This window comes from Parambassis ranga, unplaced genomic scaffold, assembly GCF_900634625.1.
Source record: "Parambassis ranga unplaced genomic scaffold, fParRan2.1 scaffold_211_arrow_ctg1, whole genome shotgun sequence".
NCBI classification, from domain to species: Eukaryota; Metazoa; Chordata; class Actinopteri; family Ambassidae; genus Parambassis; species Parambassis ranga.
In genome coordinates, this window is record NW_021144759.1 from 27,501 (window position 1) to 49,376 (window position 21,876).

Here is a 21,876-nt window from a genome sequence, read left to right on the forward strand (position 1 = left end):
ATTACAGTATAATAATGATGAAATCTGGACCAGAACCAGAAGAAACCAAATTGGACAGGAGCCACTGTGCTGAGCAGCAATAATGAGGCAGACACAAGAGGAACAGTTGAGCAGCCACTCTTATATTATTACAAATGACAAGATCATTTGTCTGGTTTGTACAAAAATATAAAATAACTCAAAGAGTTAGGAAAAGAAAAAGAAATAGTGTGCACACTATAAAAATGACAGATTTCCCGTTGGGGCCCTTAAACCAAAATCACAATGGTCTCAGGTATATGGGTTGTAGAGTTACGGCAGTTCACCTTGTTCCAAGGATGCTTGTTCTGTGATGTAAGTGTGAATGGGTGTGTATACGTGGATATCTACTCGGTGCTGGAATCTCTTCAGGGGACTTGGCTCGCCATCGGTTTCAGCACAGATGTTGGTCCTGGACAACATCCGTCCTCAAAAAAACCCTGACCTACAGACCAGGTCAGAAAATGACATTCAACACCATGAATTCTCAGATGCATCATTCAGGACATCAAATGTCAGAAACATAAGTCTTTCCATGTAACTCTGACATTAATCTTAATCTCTATTCAAATCTCTAATCTAACTTTCAGTTGTACAACATTCAGTACATCTAAGTATATCATTTCTGAGAACTTGGCATTAAAGTGCTCAAACATTCACTACTGTTCATGTGAGCAGTGTTTCAATAACACTTATGGTCTTATGGTCTTTTTATACCTGGCTACATCTGCCACTAATGTCCCTGAACATGTTTGGATTCCACAGCTTTAGTTTGAAGCAGTGTTTTACTAATAATTTATGCTTTTACCACATGTTTAAATCAATCTTATCAAAATAACTAAACACAAAATAAACGTGTAAAAGCGCACATTTACGGAGCGTCATTGAACGCACCGCGACAGCGCCACAAAGATTTAGTTAAACGCAGCGATCGTAGCGCGCTGTGACCGGCTGTGCTTCAGGGTTGGTTCAGAAAGGTCCACAGCTGCGTGGTGGCGCTGCAGTGTCTCTCTGAGTCTTTCTCTGTGTCTTTGCTTCTTTTTAACGTCCCGGGCAGGAGCAGGTGAGTGATCGCAGTTCCGCCGACGTCACAGGTTGAGGAGAAAAAGGGCAATCGGGCAGTTCAACACAAATTTTAGAATTCAAATGTAAATGTTTCTGATCCATCACCAGAACACTGGGAAACACATTTACTACCCTTTGTGTCATCAGGGACAAAAATGTCCGCTTCTAAAAACTGCTCTAAAAACTGAACAGATTCATATTTTTCTGCATCAATATGTGGAACAACTTCAGGACTGCTCAGAACTACCAAACATGAAATCATTGGAGGAGTTTAACGCTTTAAATGCCAGGTAGATTGCATGATGCAAATATTTCATGTAAACATGCACAAAACAAGTTATTCTACAAGTTGGGAGGCTCAGGCATTATTTTATATCTGTCATGTCAAAGTTTATCCAAAATATTGAGTTGGAGTTATTAGTGTTTGTATTGCAGCAGTTTTAAATGGTGTTTTCCACTTAGGTCCATTAACTCCTATTATAATACTACATTTTAATATCAGAGCCATAACAACATGGAATCATGCATTTCTTAATGTAAGGGTTTCATTTGTGAGGACATGTCAAAGTTCATGATCATAAATTCAGCTTCACATTCTTCATTTCACTGCTTCTAAGACAAAAACATGTTCTGACCTGAAATCACAGTCAGTGATTCAAATGAAAGTGAAACATCATCAACATTTAAAGCACAAAGTTGAAGCTGCTGTCACTTCCACACACTCTGCTTCTACACACAGCACAGACTCACTGAGGAACCAGGACCCAACAAGAACCCAGCATGTAGAGGCTGAGTGAATGTGGTGCTGAAGGTGTGGAGGTGGATCAGTGTGTCAGAGGAGACTCTGTAGAAGGACAGAGTGCCAGCAGGACAGTCCACATACACTGCTGCTCTGTCAGAGACAGAGGAGGAGGAGATGGATGTTCCTCTGTTATTGTGACAGACAGAGTAACCACCATCATAGCAGCTCAGACTCCAGGACTGATTGTTTCTTCCAAACAGGCAGTCAGCTCTGTCTCCTTTCCTTCTGATTCTTCTGTAACTCACTGTTATCTCAGCCTCTCCTCTCCACTCGACCTCCCAGTAACAGCGACCAGTCAGAACATTTCTACACAGCAGCTGAGAAAACTTGTCAAATCTGTCTGGATGATCAGGATATGGCTGCTCCTCTCTCACATATGTCACCTTCCTGTTGTTGTCAGACAGTTTGAGCTTTGTGTTCACTGAGTTTGTGTCGACTTCAAGTTGACAGAAATCTGATGGAGAGAAAAAGACACAGCTGCAGTTTATCATCTGACACATCTGATGGCTTCATTCTGTCTTTACTGACTGATGTGTTGTTCATTCATACAAAGTTTATCATCAGACTTTTTGTCACTAATGTTTGAATGAACAAACACACAACTATCAGCTCAACACAAATTGGATATTTGCAGCAATGTGAGTAAAGACAGACGACACATTTAGAACATGAGAAGAACAGCAGCATCAACTGTATCATTGGATAAAGAGCATCATCCAAAAGCTCCTTCATCAGAGTCTGGAGGAGGATCTGGACTGAAAGACCAGACTCAGACCTCCTGATCTATCCTGATATTGTTCCACTGTTACTATTGTAAATACTTATTCCGCTTCTGTATTATTCTCCTTCTTCTGGACACATTTTCAGCGGAACTAGTCCCACAGCTTTAATGTGAGCGACCTGAAACTGTTACAGGACGTCCGGCTGTACCGGGACACCTGTGCTGTGACGTTTCTTTCCGTTCCGACGTACGGTTTTCACGTAAAGGCAAAAGTCACAAAACCAGGGAGGAAGCCGAAAACTGAGGGAGCTGTTTCCATGGTAACCTCCACAGGTGCTCTGACTGACTTCTCTGATGACATCATCAAAGATGGCCGCTCCCATTAACAATGCATTGGGTTCATTCAAACCAATGTAACTTCACTGTATTGATCCATGCAGAGGCAAACACACACACACACACACACACACATACACAACCATACAGGAACATACACAACTACACTCTCACACACACACACACACACTGATTTTCAAAATAAAAGCCTCCAAATCATTACAGACCTTACTGGGCCTGGTAAACTACATACAAGCCACCCAGAAATATGCAGACACACACTATACACACCTGCCAACACACAGACACACAAACATGGATTTTCAAAATAAAAGACTCTGCACAATAACAGGATATGGCTGACATTGAGATTTTCAAAATAAAACACTTAAACATGTTTTAACATGCATTAGGGAGTGTTCCCAACCCACCCCCCCCCCCCCCCCCCCCACACACACACACACTTACACAGACACACACTGATTTTCAAAATAAAAGCCTCTAATTCATTACACAGCTAACTAGCGCAGCTAAAACTGGTGAGAGCCCTGACAAAACCCAGCTAACTTTGGAAGCCTATCAGTCTGGCATGCCTCTACACAGAATATTCATTTCAACTGCAAACTGCTCATAAGGAGTTGGACTTTATCATATTGAGTCCTCATGATCATGTCTTTTACCAAACTTCATAAAATAGCAGCCAAAGTCACATCCACATCTTTAGGATTCCTCCATTCAGAATGAATGGAGAAGCTTAGGGCCTATTAAACCTTATATAAAACCAATCAGAAACACTGTAAAAGCATGAAATGTCATCAGTGGCATCTTTCACATATGCCGGTGATCAGGAATGAGGTTTGGTGGTATATAATGGGGCGGACCGGCAGCAGAGTGTGGGTGAGCGCGCATTGGCCCACTCAAAATTTCTTGTGAAATTTTCTAGGTTATATATACAATAGTTATTTCTATTTTCTTTCCTGTTTAGTTCTTCTGTCCTTATGTTCCTTTCTTTGGTTGGGATTGTTGGTGCATTATCATTGAGGGTTTTTCCTGTAGAACAGACCAAAAGTCCAGTTCATATGTTCACTGGGCCGAAGCCTCTGTCATAAAATCAATAATGTCATAATATGCCACCAGTACTGTTGTCCACAGGATGAAATCACACGTTTAAAAATTATTATTATTTATATATATTTAACATTTCACCACAAGATGGCAGCAAACATGGTCAAACTCTCACCACCCTGTTTTGCCAGTGATCTGTGTGTTTTTTATTGCCCATTTCTAAAATGGCAAGTGTGAGTAAGAAAAGGAAGGTTGACAGCGAGGGCCGAAGTTTCAGGACAAGTGGAAATGGAAGAAGAATGTGAGGGCAAGACATCTTGCACATTGAAACCTGTGTTGGAGCCAGACCTGCCCCCTTTACTGCAGCTGAGAGCCCAGTCTCTTCCTTCTCATCAGAGGTCCCTCGTTAATCGCGGGGTTACATTCCAAAAATAACCCGCAAAAGGTGAAATCCGTGAAGTGATGGGCTTTATTTTTTACAGTTATTCTAGATGCTTTAAGGCTGTGAACCCCTCACTACACACTTTATACTCCTTTCTCTCCTGTTCAAACACTGTCAGAGTTTATGTTTCAAACTGTAATATATCATCATGAGTTTGTAATAACATCAAAAAATCTAATCTATATTTTGATTTTAAACATTTATTAAACAATCAAATCTTTTTCCACCCAAAAAGCTATAAATCCATTTCATCAAAAAAACTCATTTTATGTATTTATATATGTATTTCTAATAATATTATTTCGCCGGCTGTCAGTTGATCCGCTTGAAAAACAAAAGTTTTTCTCTTTAGTATGTGAACAGGAAGTGGCTGGTATTTTCCCTCCAGCTGAGTTTCGGGATTCTGTATGGAAGGCTTCCGCTTTTTTCCCATGAAAGAAAAGAGGACTGCCTCATGGACACTGTCAAAGTTATTCATGTCACATAGCTAAAACACTCATTTAAAAGATGCCTGGACATACTTTCTATCTACTGACAGGGCTCCGCCATGACAGTTGGAAAGCTGCCCCGTGATTGGTTGAATGGAAATGCTGCATTGTGCTGAAAATCAGGGTGTTTGTAGCAGATTGGGAAAAAAGGGAAGAAACGGTGCAGGGAAACATGGCGGATAACGTGTTTTGTTACTAATTGATTAAAAACTTTAAACAGAGACCCCGTGTGAAACTTATTTTGGTGGTAACTCGTTTTCTTAAACAGTGGCGTTTCTCGCCCTAACCCTAACCCTAATAATGCTGCTCACAGCTCAGTGTCTCAGTGTCTTCACTCTTCAGTCCATCAGTCCAGTCTGACCCTTTGGATGAGATTCTTTGTGTCTGAGTCCTGCCTGCTTTTGGACTGTGGAGCTGTTTATTCCTGTGTTTGGACCTTTTCAACCCTTTGTGGTCTCTTATTGGATTTTGTCTTTTGTCTGCTTTGGTTGTCTCTGTTATGTCCCAGGCTGAGGGGAAACCCACACACAGCATGTCTGCACCTCCCCACTCGTCCCCACTCTCAGATCGGCAGCTACACAGGCTGGTTTCAGTGTTAGGCTGCAGTTCATGAACTCAGAGCTGAGCAGTGCCCAAACAAACACAGAGACACTACAACACACTAAAGCTCCCTAACAAGAGAAAAAAGGAAAACCAATGACAAAGCTGGAACCTAAAACTCCTGCTGGGGAGTAATAAACTCCAGTAAACACCAAAGAAATCCAACCGCCGAGGCTGCGCTACAACAGCTCTGATGGACTGATAGAACACTGACTCATGCACAATAACATGAGGAAAGACTGAGTCAAACTTACACTTCCTCAGCCCAGGTTTTAACCACTGCTCTCCACCATGCTCCACCCTGCAGGAAGAAACACAGTCAGAATGATTTTCTAACCAACATGAGTCCAAACTGCTGATCAACATGAAGCAGAGTTCCTCAGTTTGTCAGAGACACACAAACAGACTGAAACTCATCTGTGTCGACTCCAGAAGAGTCTCTCCTGATCTGCTCTGTGTTTATTCATGTCCTCCATTCTGTGAAATATTGCTCTCTGTCAGTGCTTTACTGTAAAATCCTCTTCATGCAGCAACAGTGTAGGTTTGATCTCAGCATTGTGCATTTATCCAAAGCAGCAAACAAGCCACACTGTCTCTGACTGTTTGTTCCTTTCACTCTATATGCAAACACAAGCCTGGTTCACATGTGTCATGGATGGAAGAGTTTCTGACACACTTCAAATAAATACATTTACTCATGTCTGTGTGTAGTTTTTACAGTGATAATATTGTAGTGTCTCCCTGCTCTCTGTCTCTGACTGAAGGAACTCCTCCTTCTACCATTGTGTTGTTGTCTCCTCTGAAGCTTCACATATGGATTGTTTCAGGAACATTTGTTTGTGGAAATAATTCAGTGGTTCTTACAGCTGAGGACATTAATAAGTAGGGCATCATTTTGTATTTGATCTGCACTAAGTGTGACTGAAAATCAGTCTGTTTGTATTTTGACATGAAGAACGTGTATAAAGAAAAGTGAAGTTAACATGATGGACACTTAATGATGGAGGAAGATGAACATCAGGGATCAGTGATTATTTCTTCTCTGCAGTTTCAGTCCATCCATCAACAGCTGTGGATATATGAGCTAAACTGACAGACTGAGGAGGACTCATGCTCTGTGGTCTCTGTGTACCTGAGAGTCTTCAGACTACAATCTGGACTGTTGAGTAAAGCAGACAGCAGCTTCACTCCTGAGTCTCCTGGATGATTGTAGCTCAGGTCCAGCTCTCTCAGATAGGAGGGGTTGGAGGTCAGAGCCGAGGCCAGAGAAGCACAGCCCTCCTGTGTGATCAGACAACCTGACAGACTGGAGGTACAAAACATGTCATGAACTCAAGAAGAAAGAAGAAAAATCCAACAGATCTTCAACATGAACATGAAGCAGAATTTAACTGATGATCAAAAAGCTGGATCCTGACCTGAGAGTCTTCAGTCTGCAGTCTGGACTCTCCAGTCCACGAGAAAGCTGCTTCACTCCTGAATCCTGCAGGTGGTTATTATCCAGATCCAGCTCTCTCAGACTAGAGGACTGGGAGCTGAGGACTGAGGACAGAGCTTCACAGCTTCTCTCTGAGAGGTTACAGCTGCTCAGTCTGAGAAAAAAAAGATTGAACACAAAGTCAATGTTTTATTGTTCATATAAAAATCAACCATGTTTGAAATGGTTCATAAATCCACCTACAGAACTTTGTTGGAGGCTTTGACCACTGGCAGCAGCCTCAGAAGAGCCTCCTCTGAAGCAGAGTATTTCTTCAGGTCAAACACCTCCAGATCTTCTTCTGATGACAGTAAGATGAAGACCAGAGCTGACCACTGAGCAGGAGACAGTTTATCTGTGGAGAGACGTCCTGATCTCAGGGCCTGTTGGATCTTCTCCACTAGAGAACGATCATTCAGTTCATTCAGACAGTGGAACAGATTGATGCTTCTCTCTGCAGACACATTCTCACTGATCTTCTCCTTGATGTACTGGACTGTTTCCTGATTGGTCTGTGAGCTACTTCCTGTCTGTGTCAGCAGGCCCCGTAGAAGAGTCTGATTGGTCTCCAGTGAAAGACCCAGGAGGAAGCGGAGGAACAAGTCCAGGTGCCCAGTTGGACTCTGTAAGGACTTGTCCACAGCACTCTGGTGGAGGTGTTTTAGTTCAGGTTTGTGTCTAAAGCCTTCAGACTGCACAGATGTTGTTTGTTGTTGTTCCAGCAGGTTGACAGCAGAGCTGATGAAGGTCAGATGGACATGAAGAGCAGCCAGAAACTCCTGAACACTCAGATGGATGAAGCAGAACACCTTGTCCTGGTACAGGCCTCTCTCCTCTTTAAAGACCTGTGTGAACACTCCTGAGTACACTGAGGCTGCTCTGATATCGATGCCACACTCTGTCAGGTCTGACTCATAGAAGATCAGGTTTCCTTTCTGCAGCTGATCAAACGCCAGTTTTCCCAGAGCCTGGATCATCTTCCTGCACTCTGGACTCCACTGTGGATCTGTCTGAGCTCCTCCATCATACTTGATCATCTTCACTTTGGTCTGAACCACCAGGAAGTGGATGTACATCTCAGTCAAGGTCTTGGGCAGCTCTGCTCCCTCTCTGGTTTCCAACATGTCCTCCAGAACTGTAGCAGTGATCCAGCAGAAGACTGGGATGTGGCACATGATGTGGAGGCTTCGTGATGTCTTGATGTGGGAGATGATCCTGCTGGCCTGCTCCTCCTCTCTGAACCTCTTCCTGAAGTACTCCTCCTTCTGTGGGTCGGTGAACCCTCTGACCTCTGTCACCACGTCCACACAGTCAGGAGGGATCTGATTGGCTGCTGCAGGTCGTGTGGTTATCCAGAGGCGAGCAGAGGGAAGCAGCTTCCCCCTGATGAGGTTTGTCAGCAGCACATCCACTGAGGTGGACTTTGTGACATCAGTCAGGGTCTCAGTGTTGTGGAAGTCCAGAGGAAGTCGACACTCATCCAGACCATCAAGGATGAAGACCACCTGGAGGTGCTGAAAGCGGCAGATTCCTGCTTCTTTGGTTTCAGTGAAGAAGTGATGAACAAGTTCCACCAAGCTGAACTTTCTCTCTCTCAGCACATTCACTGAAAGTCAATGGAAATGTGAACTGGATGTCCTGGTTGGCTTTGTCTTCAGCCCAGTCCAGAGTGAACTTCTGTGTTAGGACTGTTTTCCCGATGCCAGCCACTCCCTGTGTCATCACTGTTCTGATTGGTTCCTGTCTTCCAGGTGAGCCTTTAAAGATGCCTTCTGGTCTGATGCTTGTTTCTGGTCTGTGTGCTTTCCTGGATGCTGCTTCAATCTGTCTGACCTCATGTTCCTCATTGACCTCTGCAGTTCCTCCCTCTGTGATGTAGAGCTCTGTGTAGATCTGGTTCAGAAGGGTCGGCTCTCCTGCTTTAGCGATCCCCTCAAACACACACTGGAACTTCTTCCTCAGGTTAGACTTGAGTTTACGTCCACACTCTGCAGCAGGAGTTCCTGAACAAACAATAAATGTCATTAATAAGTGAACGCTACAATAAATGTGTCAAATAAATATTTTCTGTCTCCATGAAATCTGTTCATCAGTTGTAGACAAACAGTTTGTGTTTTCAGTCAGAAGAATTCACAGATGTCTGCATCATATTAACAGCAGAGTGTGTAAATGTAAACTTCATTTCCTCTTTCCATCATGTTAAAGCTCTTCAAATCCTCTTACTGCTCTGCAGACGCTCAGCCAGCTCCTCCTGCTTCATCCTCCTCAGGAAGTGCACTGTGATCTGCACTAATGACTCTCTGCTGCTCCTCTGCTCTTCATCCTCCTCATCCTCCCTCTGGCTCTCTGAGCATTCTGGGTAATCTGGACTCAGGAGCTTCTGGATCTTCTTCAGCTCATCCTTCACAAACCTGACAATGTTCTCCTCCAGCAGCTGGAACAGAACAACAGAGTATAAACTCTCAGACTTTGAGGAGCAGAATAACAGTTTAGTGTTTCATGATATTACAGCTTATGTTCATACATGTATTACTTGAATCTACAACATTAGATATGAAGTGTTGTGTATGCACAGCTGCTGTAGTTATAAGTATTACTACCACAGTTCTGTCTCTGTGAATGCTTGCTCAGGGGTCAGGCTCTGGGTCTCTGTAGAGCACCAGGACTGTTGTGTTGTAGTTAGAAGCTGTTTGTACTCACCATAAATATGGCGTCCTGAGCAGGAGTCTGAACACTGGGTTGCTGCAGTCTGTGACAGAAACATCAGCATTTAACAACACAATCACTTCACTTTAAACAGATACACAACAGTCAACAGACTGGTGACAAACAAGCATTGTTGTATTAAAAATGAAAACTATCCCAACTCCACACATCCAGCTCATGTTGAACCTGTTGCTGCTGCTTTAATGACTGAAGCACAGCTTTAAGAGTTCCATTCCACTTCCACTGTCATCATATGTTCACATTGATTTAGACCAGGGGGGTTCAATTAAAGTCCCTGAGGTCCAGCTGTTCACATTTGCTCCAAGTCAAAGGTCTGAACTGATGTCTAGCTTGTGTCTTATTAGCTTCCCCTATGTCCACATGTTCATATGTTTCAGTAATATCTATTGTCAGTTTTCAATGCAGGAAATGTTTACCTGGGGCACAGCTAGCTCTGTTACCATGAATAAAAGTAGTCCCAGGCAAATACATTGAAGGCCTTTATTTCAGATTAAAGAAACTGAAACCTCAGACTGAAATAAATACAAAGTGCAACAGTCAATGGACTGGTGAAGAAAATTAATTAATACACAAAATGTGTGTATTAAAAATGAAAACTATCCTGACTCCACACTGTTCAGCTGCATCCAGCAGGTTTGTAATTTGATCTTCTTCACATATTCTGCTTTAATGGCTGCCAGCACAGCTTTAAGAGTTCAGTTAAATCCAGTGGCGTGGGGAGCATTAAAAATGTGGGGGGGGGGGACACCTTCTGTGGGTGGGTGGTGAAAAAAGTATAAACTATTTTACCTACAGAAGTAAACACTTAATGACTATTTCAGAGACAGATTCAACAAAAACTCGGTGACAAACAGAAACTAATTCCAAGTGAAACAACAGTTTTGTCAAACATACTGGTGCTACTACACTAACAGCCTCCATATCTGAGGCCTTCTCTCATTTACAGAGACAAAAAACTGGCAAATCCCATAGAAAGATGAACCAAACTGCTTAATGCAGATAATACTGAAACACTAAAAATACTAACTTACAAAAATGCATGTCCTTATTTTTATTTGCTTATAAAACTTCTGAATTCACAACAAACCTTGTGGATGTGTTTATAATGATGCCCTGCCTCATCTGCTACATCAGTGTTTCCTGTTCATATAATGCTCCACTGTGTCCTGACGGTCCATCACATGTGTTTTATTCTTACTGATAAGAATAGGAGCAGGTGGCTGTGTGCACTGGCTCGGCGAGGCTGAAGCTAGCAGGCTAACAGGAGCTAACCTGGCCTCATTACAATATGGGTTAATGCTGAAAACAACTCTAACTCTCTGTGTCTTTGTTAGAATCTCCTACTCAGTAAATGTGTGTGTGTGTGTGTGTGTGTGTGGGGGGGGGGGGGGGGGGTCCAAACGGGCCGTTTTAAAATGTGGGGGGGGGCATGTCCCCCTCTGATATAATGGTAGCAACGATAATAAATGAACATGTGTTCATGTGTGTTTCTGTCACAGTGTGAACAGACTGAGTGAAGCACTGAGACCTTCCTCTGTAACAGTCTGTGGACTGTTTTCTATAGAAAGGACAAACACATGAGCAGCTACTGTCTGAGCTCTGAGGACTGACACACTTCTCCTCATGGCAAATATTAGATTCACATATTTATGAACCCTTGAAGAGAAAATGTTTCTTCTGATGAGTTTCAATCATCGATATGAATATGAACTCTTTGATACTGAGAGGTTCAGACTAAACAAAACAAAAACACTAGTGGACTTGCATGTGTCCTTGTGGTCATTTGATGGTGGCAAGAGCAGCAAGCAGCAAGAAGAGAGGATTCACCTGTGCACCAGTGAAGGATTTACTTGTGAACAAGTGATGGATCTACTTGTGCAGCCTTCACAGCTCCACAGCCTGGCCCTTCAGGCCCTACTCCCTATAACTCCATATACAAGCCAGAAACTACACTACATGAGCACAGGCCTGCAGGTAAAGGGTTAATATGGTAATTAAGTTGTTAACTGTAAAAATCACAAATGTTACCTCCTACCAACAGGGTAAACCACCAACAATCAAGAATGCATGATTATGTAGTGCCATGGCTGTGCAGTCAAAAAATGTGGTTATAATGGAAGTCTATGGGACAAAATGGGAGAAAAAATGAAAATCCAGTGCTGTGCAAAAACTAATAATGCAATAAAGTCAATGTTGTTACTGATGTTTGACATGACCAAGACTGTAATAAAGGTTAAAAAAATCCAGTCCACATTCACCTTTTCTATTAAAAATGAGCCATTTTGTGTTTTTTTTTTCCATTTATTTGCACCACCCCTTATAAAATTGAAGATTAAAGGGTTAAAATCCTGGGGGAAAATGATTTTTTTTTTACTACTGTTGATCAGAACTGAAGTTAAGAAAAAATATTTATCTAATATATTTTTAAAACCATTAAAGCAAGGGTTAACCTACATGTAGGTAAGTAAACAGTGCAGCACTGATATGATCCGTTACATGTTGGCTGGTAGCTGAATTCCACCAGTGCCGTGGTGCACACCTCCACAGACCACAGCCAGGTTCAGATGTGACAGCTTAACACCCTCCTGTCTGCCAATGACAGACACAGACAGCAGTATTATTTAAACAAAGTCCATGATTTGTTCCTGGGGGTCAGGAATCAAGACTCGCTCAATTCTTTCTTTAACTTTTGGCTTCACAGTATATTATTTTCCACACAACAGAGGCCGTTGAACATGCTGTCACATGCTGGCCGACATCACTACGTTCACTGTTACTGCTGACATAATTAAAAATGTATTTTTAAGGAAGAAAAGTTCCTGATGTTACTTCCTGGTTTGTACAAAAAAACCATTCCTGTGTGTGTGTGTGTGTACGTGTGTGTACGTGTACGTGCATGGGGCAGCTATTTATTGTGTTTAATAAAAAGAACAAAGACCTGTTCTATAGGAAAGGTGACCTTAAATGACTTCTGCTATGATCTGCTGCTGTATAGAAAACAGCTGCTCCCTATATAATGGCAGGGAAACACTGGTAAGTGTGGAATATAATGTAACAACAGTAGTTAGTAGTGTGTGAATGTCCCACACAGGGAAGCCTAATGTTTTGTTACTGCACCCTAAGTTAGACTTGCAGAATGTCTGTTGACATGATATTACTGAAAAACTGATGGTATTTCTATGTTAGAATTCTCTATATATAGAAAATACATCTCTCTGTGTGCTGTGAACCTTGTGACCCTCTGACCTGCAGATCTCCCTCAACAACACAGTTTACAAGTGGAGGATGTTCTGGCTGACCAGCAGCTCTGTAACCAGAAGAAGAACTCCATTCTGGACCAGGAGGAACCAGAACCTCCACAGGTTAAAGAGGAACAGCAGGAAGTCTGCACCAGTCATGAAGGAGAGCAGCATGTACTGAAAGAGGAGACTGATTCCTCTATAGTAACTGCTGCTTATGATGGACCAGAACCAAACCATGACATGGTTCTCTCTCACAACGTTCCTCAAGGTAAAACGTCTCTAAAATGTTTTTTTTCTTTGTAAGAACCTGGATGTTTATTATTATTTCTGTTTATTAGAACTTTAATGTTGGTTCAGGTCATTTGGTTGTTCCAGGTTTTAGATCTTTCCATCAACACATTAGTCAGGGCTCTTGAGAGCAGGTATGGACTGGCCATCTGGCATACCGGGTAATGCCCAGTGGACCGGAACACATTTTTGGGTTGGGGATGGCATAATGTAATCAAAGGTTAGGGCTGGAACAAACCAGTATTTTGGTACTGGGATACTCACCGATTATTTTTGCGAGTATTCAAGTACTCGGATCACGCGTAAATGTCATAGTTTTCCCATAGAAACGGCTGCAGCGGCATTGCTTCAGTCAGGGCTGGGCGATAAAAACGATAATGTTAATTATCGCAATATAACTTTTTTCAATAACAACATGACAAAAGTTCGATAACACTCAATAAATGTGTACACGTTGTGTGACGCTGCACATTTGCATTGCATGCTGGGCTCTCGAGTGCTACATGTGGAGCTGTACCGTCACTGTGTGAAGTTGAGACTTGGAGGAGTGGTGAGAGAAAAATTAGCGGCACAGACAACATGGAAAGAAAGGCCACAAAACGTCTGTAGTGTGGAGATATTTTGGCTATTTTGTTTTTGTTTGTTGAAATTATACCAAAAGCACTTAGAACTTGCACACGCAGCCACGTTACTTGTGTTTTATAATATTGCCCCTTCGGAGTCGACAAAAGCATGTTTCGTCGCCAACGGTTCAACTTTTTTTTTCTACGAAAAGAGGACACTTTAGGCTTTCTATTAGTATACTCCGCCATGTCTCTGTCTTGTTTACAGGCTGTGTCTATGGGAAAGTCAGTGTCCAATTGGACGATGGAACCAGATCACAAGGTGTGCAAAATCCAATTGTAGAGCTTTCTGCTCTCACGTGGTATATCAAAGATGGTTGATTCGACAAGAGACGTATCACCCCTGACTAGCTGGGTCGTCTACATGGCTGAAAAGCAGCTCTGAATACAATAATAGACACATAGCCGCCCGTTATCTCAGCTGGAATGTCATCAAAGTCAATAGAGCGAATCGCACATTTTTTACTTATAGTGTAATAAATTTGTATGGGTTATGGTTCTACATTTTAGTACAAAGATATAGATTGTAATATTGATTTTATGGAGATTTTATTAAGAGATATACACCTTAGTTTTTTGAAGAATTGGTCATGTTAGGGACAACAGTGACGCAGTGGTATATATATATAAAACACTGTTGTGTGTTCTTGGGCAAGACACTTCACCCTAGCCTGTGGCGCGCCTTGCTAGTCATTGTATGACACTGCTTGGCAGCAGCCGTAAAGAATTTCCCTCTGGGATTAATACAGTATCTAAAAAAAAAAAAAAAAAAAAAATGAATGATCATGATAAATTTTTTGCCATATCACTCAGTCCTACTTCAATCCGCGACCTCCTCCATACCCGGCGCCAAAACCGTGTGTCTATGTGTCCGACCTGCAAACTGCTCACTCGTATTTCGAACCCAGGACCTCTTGAACCCAAAACACTGATCATCCCGCTGCGCCACAAGAGAATTATTCTCAATGACCTCACTAACGAGTCGTCGAATGCTAAATTAGTTGTTAATGCATTTTGCTTTTGAATATTACTTGAGTACTCGAGTAATCGTTGCGGCCCTAACAAAAGTACATCATAGATATTTTCTATCAACCACAATGGTATTTGAGATGTTAGTATTAGTATTAAATAACAATGTTGGTGATACAGCAGTATACCAAAGGGGTACTGGGAAACTCACTCTAAGCTTGAACTTGAAAACCTGAGAGCTCTGCTTTGTGTCCATTTGTTCCTCCAGTTCTCCCTCAACGACATGACTGTAAGGAGGAAGAGATCCTGTCTGACCAGCAGCTCTGTAACCAGGAAAAAAAATCCAGTCTGGACCATTTTGAACCGATTGTCATCCAATACAAAGAAGAGATCAACCATCAGGACCCACTGCTGACACCTGAGATAAAGTTACACAGAACAGGTATGTGAAACTGCAAACAAGCAGTGAATCCAGTGACTCATGCAGGATCCTTCTCAGTTCTGTGCAACGTTTATATTAAGCTCAATGATCAAAACTGTGAAACATGTTTTCTTGTTTATTCTAACCCTTTAGATCTCACTCAACAACACAATTTTAAGGAGAAAGAGCTGATTCTAGCTGACCAGCAGCTCTGTAACCAGAACAGGAACAACAGCCTGGATTGGGAGGAACCAGAACTCCCACAGTTTAGAAAGGAACCGCATGTTCTCTGCAGCAGTCATGAGGAAGAGCAGCATGAACTGAGAGAGGAGACTGAGCCCTCTATATTGACTGTTGCTAATGAAAGGAACTATATTGAACTAGAACCAAGCTGTGACAGGATTGTCTCTCACAGCTCTCCTCCAGGAAAAAAATCTGTAAAATGTAAACCTGGTAGAAAAGGTGAGAAGCCATTTTCTTGCAGCACATGTGGCAAATGCTTTTGTCGAAATAATGATTTAACTATTCACATGAGAACCCACACAGGTGAGAAACCACATTCTTGCAAAACATGTGGCAGGTGTTTTAGTCAATATAGCCATTTAACTATTCACATGAGAACCCACACAGGTGAGAAACCACATTCTTGCAAAACATGTGGCAGGTGTTTTAGTCAATATAGCCATTTAACTATTCACATGAGAACCCACACAGGTGAGAAACCACATTCTTGCAGAACATGTGGGAAATGTTTTACTCAAAATGGTAGTTTAACTGCCCACATGAGAACCCACATAGGTGAGAAACCATTTTCTTGCAAAACATGTGATAAATGTTTCAGTCGAAAAAGTAACTTAACTGTCCATATGAGAACTCACAGATGAGAAGCCATTTTCTTGCAAATTATGGTGGAAATGTTTTAGACAAAATAGTGTTTTAACTGTCCACAAGAGAACCCACACAAATAAGTCAAGTGTTTGCCAAACAGGTGTGACCAACTGAACCATTTGTTTAATGTTGCTTGGTAGGTTTTATTTCTGTGTACTATTGAATGTGAACTGACAGCTGACACTGAGATCTGTCATGTTGATTTGTGTGTATGTCAAAAAACATTTTTTTATGCAACCAGTTCAATGAATTGGTCTGGACTTGTAGTTTTCTAGAAGACGTTTCGCTGCTCATCCAAGCAGCTTCATCAGTTCTGTTTGGTGGGGAAACATGGTTTATATGTGGTTACAGACCTATGTGGGTGGGTCTGGGTAAAACTTAAAAAAAAAACTTACAAACAATAGCACTAAATGTTTCCATACTTACCTGTGATGTTCTGGCTGACTGGGCCAGGTGTGTCTAACGACTGGCTAACGACTATGAAACTGCCGGAGGGGGACTGGTTGACAGCCCTTTGTTCTTACTGTGAGTATGTGCAAACTTCCTGGGAATGGATGGAATCAAGTCAAGTCAAGTCAGCTTTATTGTCAACTCTGCTATATGTGCTGGACATACAGAGAATCGAAATTGCGTTACTCTTCACTCCGCAACATATAACATGTAACTAAAAACTAAAGATAAATATAAAGTGTAAAAAAATGTACCTACAATGAGGCACACACAAAATACAAGGCACATAATGAAGGCACAATGCAGTAAGAGTGCAAAAGATGTATAGTGCAAGTCAGTGCAGTTGGCATAATATAAACAGGAATGGTTTAACTTATAACAGCTTATTGAGACTGGTATGAGAGTGCAAAAGATGCAATGGTGCAAGACAGTGCGGTTGGCATAATGTAAACAGTAATAGTACAGGAATAGTTTAAGTTATAGCAGCTTATATGAGACTGGTGTGACATGACAGGGTAAAAGTGGCTGGTGCACAGAGTTCCTTTGGTAAAGTGGCTGGTACAAAGAGTTCCTATCTTGGGTGGTGGTAGGGGTGAGGGGATGGTGGTAGGGGTAGGGGGTGGGGGGTGGTGTCAGGGAAGGGGGAGAAAGTGGGGCACAGCAGGGAGAGAGTTCAGCTTCCTGACAGCCTGGTGGATGAAGCTGTCCCTCAGTCTGCTGGTCCTGGCCCGGAGGCTGCGCAGTCTCTTTCCTGATGGCAGCAGACTAAAGAAGCGGTGTGAAGGGTGGGTGGGGTCTCCTGTGATGCGGAGGGCCTTTCGGGTGAGACGGCTGTCGTAGAGGTCTTGGAGGGAGGGGAGAGGGACGCCGGTGATCCTCTCAGCTGCTCTCACTATGCGATGAAGCGTCTTCCTGCAGGTGGCGGTGCAGGCTCCGTACCACACAGTGATGCAGCTGGACAGGATGCTCTCAACAGCCCCTCTGTAGAAGGTGCACAGGATGGAGGGAGGGGCTCTGGCTCTTTTGAGCTTGCGGAGGAAGTAGAGGCGCTGCTGTGCCTTCTTGGTCAGGGATGCAGTGTTGTTAGTCCAGGAGAGGTCCTCAGTGATGTGCACACCCAGGAACTTGGTGCTGCTCACCTGCTCCACAGCAGCACCGTCGATGGTCAGAGGGGTGTGCTGACTGTGTGCTCTCCTGTAGTCCACAACCATCTCCTTTGTCTTCTCCACATTCAGGGAGAGGTTGTGGTCTCTGCACCACTCGGCCAGAAGGTGCACCTCATTCCTGTAGTATGTTTCATCTCCACCGGAGATGAGACCCACCACAGTTGTGTCGTCCGCAAACTTCACAAAGATGTTGGTGTTGTGTGTTGGCGTGCAGTCATGGGTCAGCAGAGTGAAGAGGAGGGGGCTCAGCACACATCCTTGGGGAGCCCCGGTGTTCATTGTGATGGTGCTGGATGTGTTTCTGCCGACCCGCACTGTCTGAGGTCTCCCGGTGAGGAAGTCCAGCAGCCAGTTGCACAGCAAGGAGTTCAGCCCCAGCTGGTCCAGTTTGTTGATGAGCTGCTGTGGGATGATGGTGTTGAATGCTGAGCTGAAGTCTATGAACAGCATTCGAACGTATGAGTCTTTATTTCCCAGGTGGGTGAGAGCTGTGTGGAGTGCTGTGGAAACAGCATCACTGGTTGACCGGTTGGGCCGATATGCAAACTGGAAGGGGTCCAGAGAGGGGGGGAGGGCCGTCTTGATGTGTTTCATGACTAACCGTTCAAAGCACTTCATGATGATGGGTGTGAGTGCTACTGGACGGTAGTCATTGAAGCAGGCGGGGGTGGACTTCTCCGGCACAGGGATGATCGTGGTGGCTTTGAAGCAGGTGGGGACAACAGCCTGGCTCAGTGAGATGTTGAAGATGTCTGTAAACACCTCAGCGAGCTCCTCAGCACAGTCTCTGAGCACACGGCCAGGTATGTTGTCAGGACCGGGAGCTTTGCGTGCGTTGATCTGGCTGAGAGATGTCTTCACGCTGGCTCGGGACAGGGAAAATACCTGGTCAGTGGGAGAGGATGTGATCTTTTGTGCAGGAGTGCTGTTGAGTGCTTCAAAGCGTCCGAAGAAGTCATTCAGCTGGTTCAGCAGAGAGCTGTTGCTGTCACAGGTCTGTGGTGGGGGCTTGTAGTCTGTGATGGTCTGTATCCCCCGCCACAGGCTCCGGGTGTCCCTGCTGTCGCTGAAGTGGTGGGCAACCCTCCTGGAGTACTGTCTCTTCGCCTTCCTGATGCCACGGGACAGGTCGGCTCTGGCTAACTTTAGGCTGGTGTCGTCGCCTCTTCTGAAGGCAGCGTTCCTGGCCCTCAGCAGCCTGTAGACCTCTCCTGTCAGCCATGGTTTCTGACTGGCTCGAATGCTGACAGTCCTGGTTTCAGTTACATCATCAATGCATTTGGTGATGTAAGCAGTGACAGTCTCTGAGTACTCCTGGAGGTCAGTGCAGTTGTTGTGGGTTGCAGCCTGCTTAAACACATCCCAGTCTGTTGTGCTGAAACAGTCCTGTAGAGCCCCTGTGGCTCCCTCCGGCCACACTCTCACTTCTTTTCGGACCGGTTTGGCAACTTTTACCAGTGGTCTGTATGCTGGCATTAGCATAACAGTGATGTGATCAGAAGCTCCGAGGTGGGGGAGGGGGAGGGCTTTGTACGCGCCTCTCTGGGTGGTGTAAACATTGTCCAGTGTGTTGTTGCCACGAGTTGGAAAGTCTATGTGTTTGTGAAGTTTTGGAAACACAGTCTTGGGGTCTGCATGGTTGAAATCACCCGCCAGGATGAGAAAAGCATCCGGGTGGGCTGTCTGCTGCTCACTGACCTGCAGGTAGAGCTCATTCAGTGCGTCGCTCCTGTTGTTGTTGCTGGAGCTCGGCGGGATGTACGCAGCTACAAGCAGTATAGCTGTAAACTCCCGTGGCAGGTAAAACGGCCGGCACTTTATAATCATAAGCTCTGCAAGTGGCGAGCAGTGTTTGGAGACCACAGCAGCGTCCCGACACCAAGAGTCATTGATGTAAACACAGAGCCCGCCGCCGCGGGTCTTACCTCCTTCAACCAAGGCTCTGTCCACTGCATTGTATGTGGTAGAAAGATGATGTCTGAGGCCACCACCTCTGTTAAGGGAAGGTTTTTCCAGCTTAACATAGATGGCTTCCTTGACTCCTCTTTCATACCACCTTTCCTCCCTGTCTAAAATGTGAACGTTGTTGTCCTCAAAGGAGTGTCCTTTGTCTTTGAGGTGGAGGTGAACAGCTGAGTCTTGTCCTGAGGAGGTGGCTCTCCTGTGCTGAGCCATTCTTCTGTGGAGTGGTTGTTTAGTTTCTCCAATGTACAGATCAGAGCATTCCTCACTGCACTGGACTGCATATATCACATTGCTGTGTTTCTCCCTGGGAATCTTATCCTTCGGGTGAACCAGTCTCTGTCTCAGTGTTGTCATAGGTTTGAAATGGACCGGGATGTCATGGTTGTTGAAGATCCTGCGGAGTTTCTCTGATACTCCTGACACATATGGAATGGAGATGTTCTTTCTCCGTCTGGTGTTGTCCTTCTTCTTGTTGTTGGGGGGTCTTGTTTTTGTGGCTTTGATGAGTGCCCACTTCGGGTAGCCACATGTTTGCAGGGCCTTCCTGATGTGGTGTTGCTCCTTCTTCTTCCCCTCTGAGCTGGTGGGTACAGTTTGTGCTCTGTGCTGCAGGGTCCTGATGACTCCCAGTTTGTGTTCCAGTGGGTGGTGTGAATCAAACAACAGGTACTGGTCCGTGTGTGTGGGTTTCCTGTACACTTCCACATTGAGGCTCCTGTCCTCCTCAATATGTACTGTGCAGTCCAAGAAGGCCAGATTGTTCTCCCTGATGTCCTCCCGAGTGAACTTGATGTTGTTGTCCACTGCGTTGATGTGTTCTGTGAACCGTTGCACTTCATTGGTCACCCAGGTGTCATCCACATATCTAAACCAGTGGGTGGGGGTGGTTCCAGAAAAGGAACTCAAGGCTCTTCTCTCCACTTCTTCCATGTAGAGGTTGGCCACAATAGGAGACACAGATGATCCCATCGCACAGCCGTGCTTCTGTCTGTAAAAGTTCCAATTGTACTGGAAATAAGTGGTGGTCAGGCAGAGGTCCAGCAGGTCACAGATGTGGTCTGGCGTGAGGTTGGTTCTTTCCTTGAGTGTGCTGTCTTGTGTGAGGCACGTCCTTACCATCTCTGTGGCTTCTGATGTAGGGATGCAGGTGAACAGGGAGGTGACATCAAATGAGGCCATAGTGTCGTCTGGGTCCATTTGGATCTTCTCTACCTTGTTCACAAAGTCCTACCAGTGGTGTCAGGAGTTCAGCCAAGTGCTTAGCCATGTTGTGACTGAGTTTGTGCTGCTGACGATGGGTCTGAGGGGGACTCCTTCCTTGTGAATCTTGGGGAGTCCATACAGGCATGGAGTGGCTTCCCCAGGAAGCATACAATGCAGTGATTCCATCCATTCCCGGGAAGTTTGCACATACTCACAGCAAGAACAAAGGGCTGTCAACCAGCCCCCCTCCGGCAGTTTCATAGTCGTTAGCCAGTCGTTATTTTCAGGTCGTTTTTTCAGGTCTTTATGAACACACAAATCCAATCCACATTCCTGACTTTCAAATCAAGCACAGATGACCTGTGTTTGAGTCAACTATGAACGCTCGGCTGTGCTCGGGCATTTCTTTCTCAGCCCACCCTTCGATAGCTCAGTTGGTAGAGTGGAGGACTGTAGTGAGACAATAAAACTGAAATCCTTAGGTCGCTGGTTCAAATCCGGCTCGAAGGATTGACTTTTAACCCTCGAGAGTTTCATCATAATGTCACATCATTTTTTCACTGGTTTTTTGGCTAAAGGGCCGATGTGACATATATGTCACAATGATTTTTATCTGATTTGATTTTTTATCTGAAGTGCATTTGTTCAATACATGTGTTTACAACACGTTTATGTAATAAAGGATGTGTTATGTAGTCATTCCAATCCTTGACTGGTCAAATCTTACCTTAAGCAAGTAGATAGAGCCTTTTTAAAATTTGCTAGCTCTGCGTCTGTAAACACAAAATCACCTACAAACAAACCAGCCTGTTTGACCCCAATGGTACAGCAAATCACTCATTAAGGAATATGACATGCAGTTATTATTTAGTAAACAATGTTTAGCTTTTAATCTTAGTGAAACTGAGGGAAAATCGCTG

The 21,876-nt window shown here is 44.0% G+C and overlaps 1 non-coding gene across 1 annotated transcript; it reads left to right on the forward strand.

Moving 5' to 3' along the window:
* The first annotated feature begins 21,375 nt into the window (after positions 1-21,375).
* Positions 21,376-21,466, forward strand: trnay-gua (transfer RNA tyrosine (anticodon GUA)). Its single transcript is given in 2 exon segments — positions 21,376-21,412; positions 21,431-21,466. It is a non-coding gene; the product is annotated as a tRNA-Tyr (tRNA).
* The last annotated feature ends 410 nt before the right edge of the window (positions 21,467-21,876 follow it).